Source organism: Strigops habroptila, chromosome 6 (genome assembly GCF_004027225.2).
Source record: "Strigops habroptila isolate Jane chromosome 6, bStrHab1.2.pri, whole genome shotgun sequence".
Taxonomy (NCBI): Eukaryota; Metazoa; Chordata; class Aves; order Psittaciformes; family Psittacidae; genus Strigops; species Strigops habroptila.
In genome coordinates this window covers 29,716,697-29,732,248 of record NC_044282.2, presented here as the reverse complement: position 1 = coordinate 29,732,248, position 15,552 = coordinate 29,716,697, and the positions used below count along the sequence as shown (strand labels likewise).

The following is a 15,552-nucleotide window of genomic DNA, read 5'->3' as shown; positions in this document are numbered from 1 at the left end:
TTGCCTCATTTAATGTTTAGTTTCTGTGTCTGTTTGTTAATAAGAGTTTGTGAACTTGATCTACATTGTTCTGCTATTATTTAGATACTTAACTACATCTTAGCCATTAAATACATATGAAATGTTTTAATAATATAAATAAAACATTTTATTATTTCAGTAGATTAGATCTTTGCCATATATTGTTTATCTTTTAGTTATATTGATACATTTCAGTTTGGCATGCAGATGTGTAATGTCCATTCTCCTCTCAGGGTTTTATTGATTGCTACAGCTACTGGCCATTGCTCCTCTCATGTCGTTTATGTAGGCCAAATTCTCAGTGACCCTAAATCTGTTATCATATACATCTTCTTGTTTCTATTTTGTGGGATGGCAAGGTGCCCAACTTGTTATGAGGAAGATTTCCAAAGAAATTAGTATAGCCTGTCTGCATGACAGTTTGGACCCACAGGGCTGAGCCTCTGCCTGCACTGCTGTATTTTTAAAATCCACATTAACGATAACCCAGCAAGGTCTAGTACATGACATCACAGAGTCTATCATCTTGACACTTAGTATTTCATCTATTAAAATATTTGGCTCTCCTCACACACAGTTGGGGGACCAATTAAAACTCCAGAAAAACGATATAAAGTTTCTCATGTAATTAGACGTTTTGGGGCATGCTATTAAGGGCCATCTGTTCTCCTGGTTCACTGAGTTCAACTAAGAAATGAGATGTTTCCTTTTGTACTCAGGGTTCCATATGCCTTGAGTCTATACTTGACTAATACTGCATGGGGGTGGGGGCTTAATTTATTTATAATGGTCTTAATTTGTATAGTCGGTTAAGTATGGTTTATCGGGTAGGAAGTTGAACTGCTTAGCATTTGAGATGCTCTTTACTGTTTCAGTGCAAATAAGTCTCTTGGGCATTTTTCTAGGATTCCATTGTTTTTCTCTTGTTTACAATCCCCCCATCACCTGTTTTTCTCCCTTTCTACCAGTGATCCAATTTTGCAATGGAGTAAATAGTTACAACTAAAGAGAAATTGCCCCTTCATGCATTTTGAATTTGGCTAGTAAAGCCAAGCAGATCTGAGCAGTACAGCAAAACATATGTTGTAAAGTTATGAGAACTGGCTTGCTGTCTCCTCTCTAACATCTGTGCAGTCCCACGGAAGGCAACCTAAAATATGTCAGACTGCTGCACATCGTGGAGATACCCAAATTAACATTTAATTTAGGTATTTCTGCTATTCTGCCAGCCATGATGTGTCAATAGTGTTGAGGCGAGTTCAGTCCTTTTATGTCAGTGCAGCTGGTTGTCTACACTTTCTGGTCTAAGTGCCTCTAAATCCTAATAGAGCGTGACATGCAGCAATACTTTTGTTTAACATTTCTAAAAACAACTGATTTCTTCAGCTAGATTTTCGCACTAGCACACACACACATTTAAAGCATAAACCTGGCTTTAAATAATGCTTTAATTTCTTATATAAATTTATGCAAATAAGATCAAAGGTCTCATATGCTCTGCATATAGCAGTGTTCACAAACCTGTGCCAAGCTAAGACATCTGGTCATTCTGCTTTGGTTACAGCGCTGTGTTTTGTCATATCTACTGTGCTTTGCTATTTCATCTGCTTTATGTAGAGCAGAAGCTACAGCTATACCAATATTCAGACAACATGTTTATCCATTCATTCATCCATTCATTCACTCAAATGCAATAGTGTATGAGGAATTAAACCTGAAATATGAGTTTATAACACACTGTTGCGGCATACTTAGCATTGCTAGCATCTCTGCTCTAGCATCACCCTTAGGCATGTAATCCCTGGCACTTGCCCAGGCTGGATGGCTTCCTGTCAGTTTTAGGAATGGTTATCAAAATCCATAAGCAGTTTAAAAATAGGATAATTGTAGGCACTTAGGGTGGGATCATCTCACAGAATTTAGGTGAAGTTAGCTATCAAGGAATGAGTTAGTTACCTTTTGCTCCCTTTAGTGTCAGCAGAGAACAACAGGGATTTCCAACTTGCTATTATCTTCCTGACTTAGGAAAGGTGTGTAATTAGGAAGCTCATTTGGAGTGAGATAAATCACCTAGGAGCCCATATCCCTCATCACTATGAAGAGCTTAATCTTGGCTTCTCTAACTTTTAGCCCCCTGAAGTTACTCCAGCACACAATGTGCATTTCCCTGCCCTGTGATACAATGAATTTGGCACATTTCAGCTATTATTAGCTGAATCTAGAGATGTTCTTCCTCTCTTTTGAGGAGAAAGGGCATGCATTGTTCTACAAAGAAAATAAAAGTGCAGCTACTATGATCGTGAAGCTACAGCTGTTCATGATGTACACCATAATGAACGTGATTAATACAATCATCTGGAATTAATTTATTATCTACTGTGAAGGAGATGTGGATACTTTTGGATGTAATTGCAAAGAAAATTTAACTTTCTTTTTAAAGAACTCTCCCTGAAATTAACTTTTTTTATTATTATTATTTAAAGTGAGTGAAGTTGCTTAAAGAACACAACAAAAGCTATTAAAACTTTGACAGATGTTCTGCTCTGGTGAAATGTGAAACTGTGTTAATTTTAACTCAAATAACATAGAGATAGATTGAGCATGTCAGAACTTTTTGTTACAACACCTTAGCAGACTGAAATACTTCTTTGTATTTTTTCCCTTCAGGAACTACTTTGTTTCAAAATTGTAATTATTCTATAATAAAAAACCTGGAAAAATGAAATATGATGGATTTATTTTCTTTTTTTGCGTTGTAGAATGGTTCTTTCATAAAGTGTCTGAAAGCATCAAGATTTGGAGAGAAATAAAATCATCCTAGCACTAGAATTTTCATCCTCATTGGATCTCTACTTAAAGGGTCATCTTGCAAAGGTGTTTTCACCTTGGCAATGGTCAAGTCGGCTCTCTGCGCCCTTGATGATAATAATGTACATCAGTTCTCTCAGTTTTCATTAAATGGAGAATGGAATAAGTCACTGCAAAATATATCATTACTAGGTAGTAAAAATACTGGGTTTATAGATTTTTTTTTGTATAATTTTCTGTGTGTTTTAAGACCTGTATATCTTCCAGGTTCTGCAGTAGTGGCTTGCTTTCTCAAGATTTAATAATCATCAGGAATCCTGAACATGTTCTTTATCATATTTCTCCATTTTCTTGCTTCATAAGACTACACATTTTGTTACAGAGGAACTGGAAAAAAAAAAAAGATATACACATGAAAGTCAAGGTTTGGAAAATGGCTATACTATGAGCCGGCTGGAGAAAGGTGAGTTTTCTGTCCCTCTTAGCTTTTCTAGGCCCTGGCAAAAATATCTGGGTTTCTCAGGCTCCTCCCTTCCTCCTCCTTTTAGTAAACTTGTCTATAAATACCTACAAGGGACATGTTTTCTTATAATAGAGAGAGAGTCGCTAGAGATTCAGTAAAATCTCTGCTATTGAGTGGTGAGTGTAATTTTGCATTTCAATACTTTACCTAAAGCCACAGCGGATCTTTTGTCTCTCAACATCTAAATTGAGATTAGATTCTTATCTTATGCAAAAATTCCTTTGTGGTATCTGCTGTTTTCTGAGCTATAGAGGTTACAGAAAAACACAACAGCCCTGATCTGGCTGCAAGAACCTGTGAAAAGTTTAGACTGTTTTTAGTGACTATCCTGTCCATGAATTTGCTCCTCCTGCCCCTTCCAGAGAAGAGGGAATTGCATGTTAAGTAAGTCGTTTATCCCCTTCTGGCAGACTCCCAAAGCCGTGTGTCCCACATGCCTCAACCTATAAAGTCCTGAACAGCCTGGGTGACTGCTTTCTGTTGCACTTCTGCGCGGTCTGGGCTGAAGCAGCAGTAGGCACAACCAGGGAGCTCCTGCTTTGGGGAGCAGTTGTACAAGACACTTGGGGATCTTCAACATCACTGGGGGTTAGTAGGGGTTTTTTGATTAAATCTTGTTTTAGTAGAGGAACAAATTAAAATGGATATGTGAAAGCTCTCCTGTTAGGCAGAATATTTTAGACTCTGTTTTCAAGCTGTATTTAATCAAGGGTATCAAAACTGCAGAAAGAGTTTGTCATACAGGCTGACAGGGATATCTTAACAGGCAGAAAGAAGGATGAGTGAAAGCTTAGCAAACTAATATAGCCCTGGAAAATAAGATTTGATGACCCTTTAATCACTGTATTTCTCAGTTTATACAGGAAGATAATTTATTTTCTCAGTGCTCCAGTTTCCTTCTGTACAGTGGGGATAACACTACTTGAAATAAGCCTCGTAGGGAGAAATGTTAAATATTGGCAGTTGCTTACAGGTTTTGATCAAAGTATTACACTAGCTATTTACTTTGGGCAAGTAAATGCTATGTGTAAATAAAGGATTTCAAAGTAAAATAGGTTATAAAATCATGACATGGTAAGGCACTCCTCTCAGACTCTGATGACAGGGTACCAGAGGACCTGTGGTATTTTACGAGACATCTGTACCATAAGCCTACATTAGGACACTAAAGAGCCTTTGACAATCTTCAGAGGGAAAGGCGAGTTATCACCTTTACATCTGATATTCCAGATAATTACATTTTTCTCCCTTAATCCCTCTGTAGTTCCAATTAGGGATGCTATTTCTCACTTCCTCTCCCGAAGTGCAGCGTGATACCACTATGCATTATTGAACAACTGCCTTAATTGACCGCAGAGATGACTTTTTCTTGGTGGTGGATGAAACAAGCTACACAGATTCCTTGACTAAATCACAGAGATATTGTGACTAGCTTAATTAGATAATGCTCAAGTAATGTTGTGAGATACTTGGATTAAAACCATTATAAGACCAAATTCCTTATGAGTATTAATACAATCTTGATCTAAATAGTAATCTGAATAAGGTATAAAATAATAACAAGCTCTCTGTGATTCACATACGAAGTGCTTTGCTTCTCCATATAAAATACCTCCCTCACCATTTAAAACATTTCTGTGGAGCAGAGCAGGGCAGTGCCGCTCAGAAGTGACAGGGATATACACTGTCAGATGTGAGTCATCGCTGAACTCCAGCACTCATTTCTTCACATTTCAAGCACAAGACACCCTGTTCCCTATGACAGAGTTGCCTACAGATGCCTTGATGGAACATAAAATAAGGAACCTGCCAGACGAGGTGGGGGGTGGTTGTTTGATTTTGTTTTGAAGTTTGGGGGATTATATTCATTCCCTGTACAGATCTTTGATGACATGGCACAACCATCCTTGTCTCTGTGTGAAATCCTGGCATTTCTGATATCAAGTAAATGTTCCGCTTGACTTCAGTGGAATCAGGATTTCCACCACATACATGTTTCAGTACCATGTTCTTTCAGGTAAGGAAACATGGAAATGCTGGAAATTATATGAATTTATGTAGCCATGTAGTCGATTTCCCTACAAAAACAAAAAAATCAGACTGACCTACAAATCTGTCTTGACAGTTAGGTGGCCAGCACAGGTTTCCACTGCAGCTTTTTGCTTGGTAACCTTTCTATATTTTGTGGATACCTAGCAAATTTGGTATCAGATTTATTTTAATGAAATCTGAATGCATGGACATTGGATTTCTAAGTCTAAGCTTTCTATGTTGCTAGGGTAGGTCCTTTTGCTTAAATACACGTATCTATATTATACTGAAGACATCTGCTCTAGGATGAACATGAGTTGCTCTTATGATCTGCACTAACTCTAAGAGGAGTCTACAGTAACTAACTACCTTTAGTCGCATGAATTTTATTATTTTATATTTACTTTTTGGTAACTACTTTAGTATTTTAATGAAATGGGAAAAGTAATGTTACTGAGCTAGTTACAATAGAAATGTTAGCATTGAATTATGTTTTAACTTTAGAAGCAGTGTATCTCTGCACACTCCTTGCTTTGATTACTACCTAATGAAATATTCAAACTGAATAACCATTTTCTTTGCAGGTACTGGACACCTATCTCTAATGACTGCTCTTCACACAAACTCCACTTATAAAGCCAGATTTCCACATGCAGACTTCTTCGTTATGTAAAACTTGAGCCGACTGCCTAAAACCAAGCATACAAATGACATTCTGAACATTTAGTTCTAGTCTTTTTATTTCTGTTTACTTCTGTGCTGCATTATAACGAGATACATGGTTTTGTGTATTGGGGATTATAATTACTTGTGTCCACAGAGCAGCTCACCAGAGAATATAATTATTGCTTATGTGTGGCTCAAGGCAAGAATTAGACTGGAAAGTCTGACATGCTCATGACTCTTACATTTTAATTTGTCCATCTCCTGGAAGCACCTAACAGACTACCTATGCCTGTCCTAATTTTTCAATACAAAGAAATTAATCTCCTGCTTCCATATCCCTTTTTGTGAGGAAGATATTCACACCTGAGAATGAAGTTCACCTTACTCACAAAGACACAGAGCTGTTGAACTGCCACCTGGTGCAGGGATGGGCATGGCACACAAGGCAATGTGTGCAGCACAGCCAATGTCACAGAAATGTCTGAGGCCACAGAGACATGACAGATACTGCTGGGTACACAGGAATGGAGGGCATTCTAATTTTTTGGGACAATTCAAGCAAGGTCTTGGGGCAAGCTAGGTATTTACTACAGCTGGGGAGATTTATTCAGGCTGGAGGTGACACATCCTTTCCTCATGCAGATCAAGATTCAGTTTGATGTGGCCACTGAGGACTCCTTCAAAACAGAGGCTACCAGAGAGCCTGCACCGTGTGGTCTCTGTAGGTGTCGTGCATGCCCATCTATTTCCAGGTCCAGAACTCAAAAGCGCTTTTAGCATGGGAAGGTGTTGGACTACCCTTTACTCACCTACAGAATGGGAGCAGAGGAAGGCTGCTGCCTGGCATAAGTACCCGTTTCTGCGCTGTTACACCAGCCTGTGCACTGCTGACACTTCTAGTTTTTCCTATTTTCTGTCTGGTGCAGTTTAATTTCCTCAGAACTCTCATGCTTCAGCACAAGTCTCCAGGCTTTAACACAGCATATCTGGTAAGGTGTTATGGTTTGTGCTATATGTTAGGCTAAACCAAGCAAGTTAATCTATCAGCCACTAAAAATTGGAAATGTCTTTTCTTTGCCTATTACTAGCGAATTGTGGGCCTCCAACTACCTGAAAAATATCTGTCTGGTACTCAGGCTTTCCTGGGCTGGATTACTCTGAGTTTGTGTGAAGATTTTCCTCCACAGCACAGAGCCCTGACCATCTACTCAGACCTATATTGCAGGGCATGTATGCATAAGCTTATTTTGGGAACTACAGACCTAGCTGTAATGCAAGGGTTGGCCAAGATTTCTCCATAAGGCCTTAGAAAGGTAAGTGAGCTTCCAAAGATACGGCCATCATGCTCTCCATGCTTCGACTGAGTGAACAGAGGACCCACTTCTTCCTCTATGTTCATACAACTTATTACTAACCAATAACAATTTCTCAGAAATTTGTCTCCATTACAGAAATGCTGGAAGTGGTAGGAGGAGAGCGAATGAGCACGTTGTAAATATTCCTCATTCTGGTTTAATATCTTCTAGTAATAAATGTTCACAAACAAGCACAAATTAAGTTCATCCTCCATATTTTAAATTCATTTTACTTGCTTTTTTTTTTATAAGACTTATGTCTCACTATATGAAGTGTTTTCACAAAATTGCTTCAAAAGAGATGATTCTGTAGAATTTGCATACACTTGATAAATATCTTCGGAAGTATTGTTGTGCATCCTTTTAGTTAGAGAATAAAGACTGCTTAAACTTCTATTGAGACAATTCCTTATACCAAAAAATAAAAACCACATCATTAAAAGAAGATATAAAGATGAGAAAAAAGCCTTTTTATTATTCAAGCACAAGTCTTGAATAATAACTTCAGCTCCAACAGTGAATTCTTAGTTATTCAATGAAATCCTAGTAAGCAGTGCTTTATTGCATATGTGTCAGTTTTTTTCAGGAAGAGAAAATGAACTTTGGTCCTAATCTGTGCTCTGGGAGTGAGAAGCACTGAGAAAACATTATAGGAGGGCATTTCAAACTTAATTTGCTCAGTTGTTTTTGAAGGTAGCTCAGGTGCTGATAACAGCAATTCCTGGTCCTCAGGCTGTGCACATACATAGGAGAAAATGTGTCACTGTCCTTTCCTTCACCACCCGCTGGTTATGATCATTCATGCCAATACACAGTACAGCTACCCAGTTCTCTCCCCTGCATCACTAATTGTGACCCAGCTGCAGATTTTACCCACCTGCCATGTTCACCCCACACTCTTCTTTCCCATCACACACCAGCCCCATGCTCAGCCAGCAAGCTTGAGTCTGGACCCATGCTGCTGGTCGTGCATGCTGGAAGTGCACATCCTCCCATGCTCCAGCACCATGGCACAGGGGATGGTGTCAGGATAGTCTGGGGTGCCCACGGCTGCCCTGGTGCATGGCAGTGAGCCACCCTCATGATCACCACCTGCCCCTTCCATGCAAATGCGCAGGTCAGCATCTTCATGGCTGCTGCTCTGAGATGTGACCGTGCTGTCAACAATACCTGTACCCCAGCAGAGCAAGGTCTGCAGTAATGCATAAGGCTGCTGAGGTTGCAATTCCTCTCACCTTACCCCAACCTTCTAAAGGCTGGAGATCTACACACTGGTCTGTTCCTTTTCCAGCTAATGGAAGGAGACAGAACAGCTGTGCTCAGAGCCGAAGCTCCGGGTGGACCTCACCGCCCTCCAAGGGTGCCTGTCCTCCACCTACAGGGACTATAATTGGCTAACACTAACTGCATGTGGCGTAGCCAGGTCTCGAGAGTCTGCAGAGACCGAGCTTGACCTTAATGTGTGCCAAAATGATTTTAGCGTTAACAGACCCTTTCTCGACAAGCAAGTTGCTCTACATAAGAAAAGATCTGCATATGGTTCTCCCAGAATTCAGTCCTAATATTTTAAATTTCCTTTGTAGATTTTGAGATGCAAGAGCAATATAAACAAAAAAGTGTTCTCAATTATAAAGAAATATTGTCATTAGAACATAATGAAGTAACTTTCTAAAACATTTAATACCAGTTTGCCAATAGCCCAAGCGCAGACTGAGCTAACTCAAAAGGACCATAAATACTGATTTTTGAAAATTAGTAAAATAAATAAAACCACACTAACATTATCTGAGCAAAACTAAAGGTGGAACCAAGAAAAACAGAAGCATATTATTTGCATCTCTCAAAGATTATTGCTAGAAGTATACTTACGTCTGTAAGTACAAAGGGGAAATTGAAACTGATACTCATAAATCAGCACATTTAAGGTAATGTTGCATAAGTGATGTCATTGAGTATTGATCCACTTAAAAGCCATAAAGCATAGAACAGTGCTCTCATTACATGAAGTGGTAAATAAGGGAACCACTGAGTAAATCATTCTCATTCATAACTCACACAGAGGAAGATAAAGGAAATCAATGGGACAAAAACCATCAGCCAAATCTGTCGGTGTTCAATATGAAGTTCTTCTTTAGTGCCAAATTAAACTTTCCCAAACCTTTTTTCTTATGTCACTACTCTTTGATTTTTTAAGTTAAAGATGTATCCGAATAGAAAGCCAAAGTCATATCTTTCATTTGCAAATAAGAAATAATTTGAAATTTGATTAAACGCAATTCATCAAATGGCACATCTGGTATCAGGATGTGATTGTGAAGCCCTTCCTGTATAGTGAATTACTTTTGAGCTTTTTTTGAGAAAAAAGTTTGCTTTCTAGCACTAGCATTTACTTTTTACAAATATACTCCTACCTTATTTTTTTTCTTTTTTTGTGATGGAGTTGTTTTGACTGATCTCACAGTTTTAAAAGACAGTGAAAAGCTCTGTTTCACTGAAGTGGAAGCCTTTATCAGGCATTGGTTTTTGTTCTTAAAGCTGAAATAAATATAGAAGCATGTCTCTCAGTACATTTACATCAACCTTTCCTTCTGCTCATGAACAAAGAACTCAGGTGTGGACTAAGAAGATGAGGGCTTTCTCTGGGACAAGAAAGAAAGACAGGGGGAAAAAAGAATAAAACCCTCATAGTTTCTCCTTAAAATCCTTAGAAGAGCAAATCCGCCTCCCGCTTTGTGTTTTGTGGATGGAGGGTTTTGAGCTGATAGAGGTGTGTTTGCATAAGGACCATTTATTGAAATGAGGAAAAGTAGCTTTTCAGGTCAAATACTTTCATACCCTTTGCTTTTTCCAGTGGTTAATCAATACTGTCTTCTGAGACAACATGACTATGCTGATTCCTGTTGCAAGAAGATTATTGTTGCAAAAGTGTTCAAGTGACAAAGATTGCAGAGTATATATTATCAATTTGTATGAGCCAAATCTTTGTTGGCAGCCACTGACATAACTGACATAGCTCATATTGTTATTCTTTTTTTAATTGCTGTAGGTGAAAGCTAGATTTAAACCAAAGTCTTGGAAGTGTTAAGTTTCATGGTTACATACCACTTCAGTAAACAGCCAGCTTCATCAGTTCAGATTTCATTTAAAAAATCAAAGAATCTAAGATTTTCTTTGATCTGCTTATAAACATTTTGAGATCCATGGTAAAAAATCAAGGTACAGTAATATTACTTATTGATACAAACAAATTACTCATCAGTGAAGAAAGTCACTGAAATGTCTGTAACCCCCCAAATACTTAGAAGACTGGATTTCTTCTAAAAGACTCTTTCTCGATTAACTGACTTGGCCATGCTCAAGAAAACTGAAAAGCTATTGAGCTAAGTTAATAATAAGCTAAGTGAATAAAGTTAATATCTATCAGAAACTGTCTGCTTTTTTGTTAGTCAGCTTCTTCACAACCAGCTGTAACCAACAACCCTGGTGTCTGACTGGGAATACTCTTGGCTCAAAATAGGTTCTTAGAGGAGAAATTTCAACATCAAAGATAACAAATGGTTTCCATGTAGCTTTAAATTTTCATTTTGTTTCCTTAAATTATATAAGGAGATGGAATTTTATTCTCTCATATACCAAGCAGGAACTATGAAAATCTAGCAACAACAGCCCAGATAGATGGTTACACGTAATATATTGAGTATTGCAATAGTGTGCAATGTGACATGCTGTGTACTGCAAATGTCATAAATCATTAAACACTTAAAGGTCCTTAAGTAATTTACACAATTTACTGGCTAGTCCACAAGTCAGTATTTCAGTATTAATGTTATACTGTTATGGGTTGTTGAACAAAGTAAGTGGTCAGTTCCCTTCTTTTTCCACCACCTTATTTTGTGGTTGTGATTAGCTATATCACTTAATTCCTTGTTGAACCTGCACTTGCCAGGTTTTTCCTATGTAGATATATTTCTATTCCCTATAGTCAAGTATCCACAGAATAATACGAATACTATTCTCTTTAAAATGTAGTGTCATACTTAAGCACACAAAAATTGCTTGGATTCAGAGGCCAGTAAATATGGAGTCAATTCAATCTCAGAGGCTATCATAGAAGTCTTCTCTTTTTTCTACTTAGGTTTGTATATTCATTGAGTTATATGATTGCATCATTCCCAAAGACTACTGGGATCACATCCTGACTTTGTAATTTCTGCTGGTTTTGTAATAGTATACACTCCATCATCCTAGAAAAATAAGAAGGGAAAACAGAGAATTGTGTTTTCTATTCATCGTTGTTCAGCATACAGAATGTTACACAGAGCTATCTGAAGTTCTATCTGAAATTTTTAGCTCTAAATGGTTATTGAAATACACAAAGAATACACAGAAAAATTCTATTAACTCAATTAATATGGAAAGACAGATGTCAAGCACAAAAAAATCCCACAACTTATTAAATGTTCCTTTAATATCATCCTGTCCTTTATGGAAATCGTGATCACCTCTATGTTGGAGGAAATTCCAACACAAGTGCCATTACTGCACCCTCTCATTTTAAAAGAAGTTGCACAATGTCAAAATGTTTTATTCCTATAATTTATCTGAATTTTTATTTTTCAGTATGCCTCTTTGTACATGTTGAGAGATTTGTTTTCATGAAATGAATGGAAAGAAAGAGGGCAATAGGAATAAAAAATGAAAGTCAAGGCAAAAATAAACTATCTACAGTCACGTGTATCTGTAAAAATGCCAAATATCCTTGACACTGGGATAATTGCCTGCTTTGTGTGAAAAAGGGTATAGAGGAGGCATTAGCTCACTCAGAAAATGTACCAGCTTTCATTGGTGATTCCCAGGCTTATCAGGTAGCAGCAGGAAGCCCACCTAGAGATGAGCTGCCGTTCATCCACATCTGTCTCCTGCCCTGGCCACTCATTATGTGAAATCTTTGAGGATGCGACCAGCATGATGTGACTTGTCCTGCTTGTTTAGAGAGGTAGGACAGGAACAGCATGTCTTACGTGGGGTGGTGCAAGCAGTGTTTATATCTCTTTTATATCATGATTCCCTTGCATCATCCACTGATTCAAAGAATGCAATTAGACTCACCCTAAATGAGAAATCCCTTTATGTTACAACCAAGAGCAATGCTACTGTAGTATAAATTACCTTCAGTGAACAGGGGATGGATAAACAGAGGCTTTTTTTTGGTCTGCATTCCTCTTATTAATAATATCAATAAGCAAAACCACTTGTCTTCTTAGGCAGGCTGGGGAATACAAGCAACTGCAAGTGTTCATTAGCTCATTTACACGAGTACTTTTTGCTAAATAGGCACATATTCTTGTATCCTCACCGCATGAACAAGATAAGATTGCTGGAGCTCAAAAGAAACAAACACAAGCCCAGAGGGACTGCAGATATTTACTTAATCACAGGATCGTTTACCTGGTTTTCTTAAGCTATTTGCTCACTTCAATTCAAACTCATCCATAACAAGGAATAAGCAATTCACCAAACTTTGAGGTTTAGACATCAAAACAAGTGTGTTTTAGCTGATTGAGTAAATTGAAAGAAATTTCACAGTCTCTGGCACACTAAAAGATAAAATCCTCCCTTCCCTTCCCCTCCCCCACATGCTAACACCTTGTCTCCAGGAACACATCACATGAGAAAGAAACTTGTCAATTATCAAAACCTTTAACACAAGACTGGCATTAGACAGAACTTAGAAACATGTTTCAAATTTAATATAGTAAAGAAATATGGCAGTAAAAAAGGCAGCATTATGCTTTATTTTAATATTTCCTCATTTTGGTTATTGGTTTGCAATATCGGCATCTCTTTAGTCTAAGCTACAAAGAAAGCTTCAGGATAACAGATCTTGCTTTAGGCACCAGGGTTTGAAGGGAAAGGGGCAATTTAATATTTTTAAGTCAGTGGAACTGTGTGTGGGCAGTAGGGAAGAGGGGCTTATATGTAGATTTACTGTGAAACAATTATGCTCCTGCAAGCTCTAAATCCCTCTCCTACTCACAATTAAAGGCATAGATAACTTTTTAATGTACAGCAGCTGACAGTTCATATGATGGAAAACCAGTATCTACCACTCTCTGTTTACTTCTTAACTCTGTATGGGGAAAATCAGCCATATGCAGAATCCATTTGGGACAAAAAAAGCTTGACTAGCAGTGTAGAGATCATTTCCACTATGAAACTGTTTCATCCATCAACTCTCTCCAGCAAGACACGACTGAATGTTCCATCTGCAGGCAGAGGAAGAGATATCAAAGAAGGAAGCAATAAGTTCAGTGAGAAAGGGAAAACTCCTTTCAGGCAGAATTTCAAGCTCCTAAATGACTTCCCAAAAGCCTCTGTGTGGATTGTTGATGGTTCTTTTTTTTTGTTTGTTTGTCCTTAGAAACGTTAATTGCCAGAAAACTTGATTTCAACTTGCAAGTTTTCATTCGTAGGGAGAGAAATGCAAAAGGAAAGGGTGTGGGATATTAGCAGGTACAATGAATCAAATCTTAAAGACTTTTTCTAGTTTGTGTTTTAAAGCTTATACAAAACTCTAATCAAACCTTGCAGAAGCTTTAGTATTTCAGGAATTTGGCCTGCTGTCTTTAGCTGTGAAGCTCTTACCTCCATTTATTAAACAGAAGTACAGTATTTATTTGTACATCTAAATTGTTTCAGTAGTAAAGATTACCCAGTCCACCAACAAAGGTTGCCTTTAATGCACATTACTGCTCTCTTCTAGCAGGGAAAGCTATGAAAAGGATCCTGTTGGGTCTAAAGCATCCTATGCCTCTCCTCAAGCTCTTTGGAGACAGAGAGGCTTGCCCACTGCAGGAGCACGGAGTTACTGCCTGGGGGATTCCACCTGTATGACACTTGGATTGTCAATTTAAGTACTTTTATAATCCTGCTCTGTGTCCTTGTTTTTCCTACTAATCTCTTACAGGACGTAAAAGGAAGACTGACAAACTAAACTGTTCAAATAGGAATCCAAATTAAAAGTTTGGCTTGCCTCCAAAATATTAGTAAAAATATGCCAATTTTCATATTACTTTTCAGATTTCTGTATCCTTCTTCCTCCCCTTCTCTGTTAATTTCACAGGAGGTTCCAGGCTGATCGTTACTTGTCATAAAAATTTTGCAAGGAATATTTTTAAGGGGAGTTTTATGAAGATGGCTAGTAATACCTCAACTCACAATGACTACAGTGTAACTGAGGAGACCTACAACTTGTCCTCAATCTGTCAATATTTGTGGATTCAAATCCAGATGCCTGATGCTTGAGACGTTTTGCACATGCAGAGTCCCTTTGCCTAGGTTATCTACTTGCCTGGCCCAGCAAGTGCATGGAAGCCTGCTAGAGTCCTGCTAAAAGCTGAAAAGCATCAGCTCCTTCTGTTGGCCTCAGAAGGAAACATAAGAGTTTCTTGGGCCCTGACCCAAAGGCTCACCATTCTAAATGATAAGTGGAAGAAGCTGAATGAAATTGATGTGCAATCTTTCTTGAAAAAAAGTGTCTATTCTGCCCACCTACTGATATTGCAAGCGACACCTTGACCCTCAGAACATTTACTGCAAGAGACACACAATCTACAATCTTCAGAAAATCTAAGTACCTTATATAGTCTTATATCTCAATGTCAGAAATGAAGTCAAAACCCTTGTGTCACTTGTGCTCCCTCAGGATTACATTTCAGTCTCAGTGAGACTGGCAGCAGACTAGGACAAACAAGTAAAGATGGCAGGTACAGATCAACAGTGAAATTACTTATTTCCTTTTTATTCATTGACCCATGATCGAAGCAATTGAAGATTAGCCTCCTAGAAAATGGTATCAAAAAAGCAGGTTCAGCTGGTTTTCACCTCACTGGTTATTTATGTGTATGTCTTTGCAACAGTGTTTTTATTTTCTGAAAGAAAGGACCCTCGCTTTCATCTTAAAAATTTATATCCATATTTTTTTAATCATTTCAGTCATACCTGAGTAGCATATTTTTGTGCTTAAATATACTGTGCAGCGACTTGCATCAGGAAAAACAATAAAAGGAATTGTAATAATTCTTGGTTCTCCTTTCCAGTTTCTATGCAGAAAGTTTTCACAGTTCTTTTTATTACAGTTTCTGAGTC

General features: G+C 38.0%; 1 protein-coding gene across 1 annotated transcript in view; it reads left to right on the top strand.

The window, feature by feature from the left end:
- The window catches only part of MEI4 (meiotic double-stranded break formation protein 4), a 157,320-nt gene that overhangs the window by 58,660 nt on the left and 83,108 nt on the right, over window positions 1-15,552 (top strand). The window contains exon 2 of the mRNA XM_030490351.1: window positions 5,968-7,038. The gene's annotated coding sequence lies outside the window, so the exon portion shown is untranslated. The remainder of the gene's footprint in view (window positions 1-5,967; window positions 7,039-15,552) is intronic.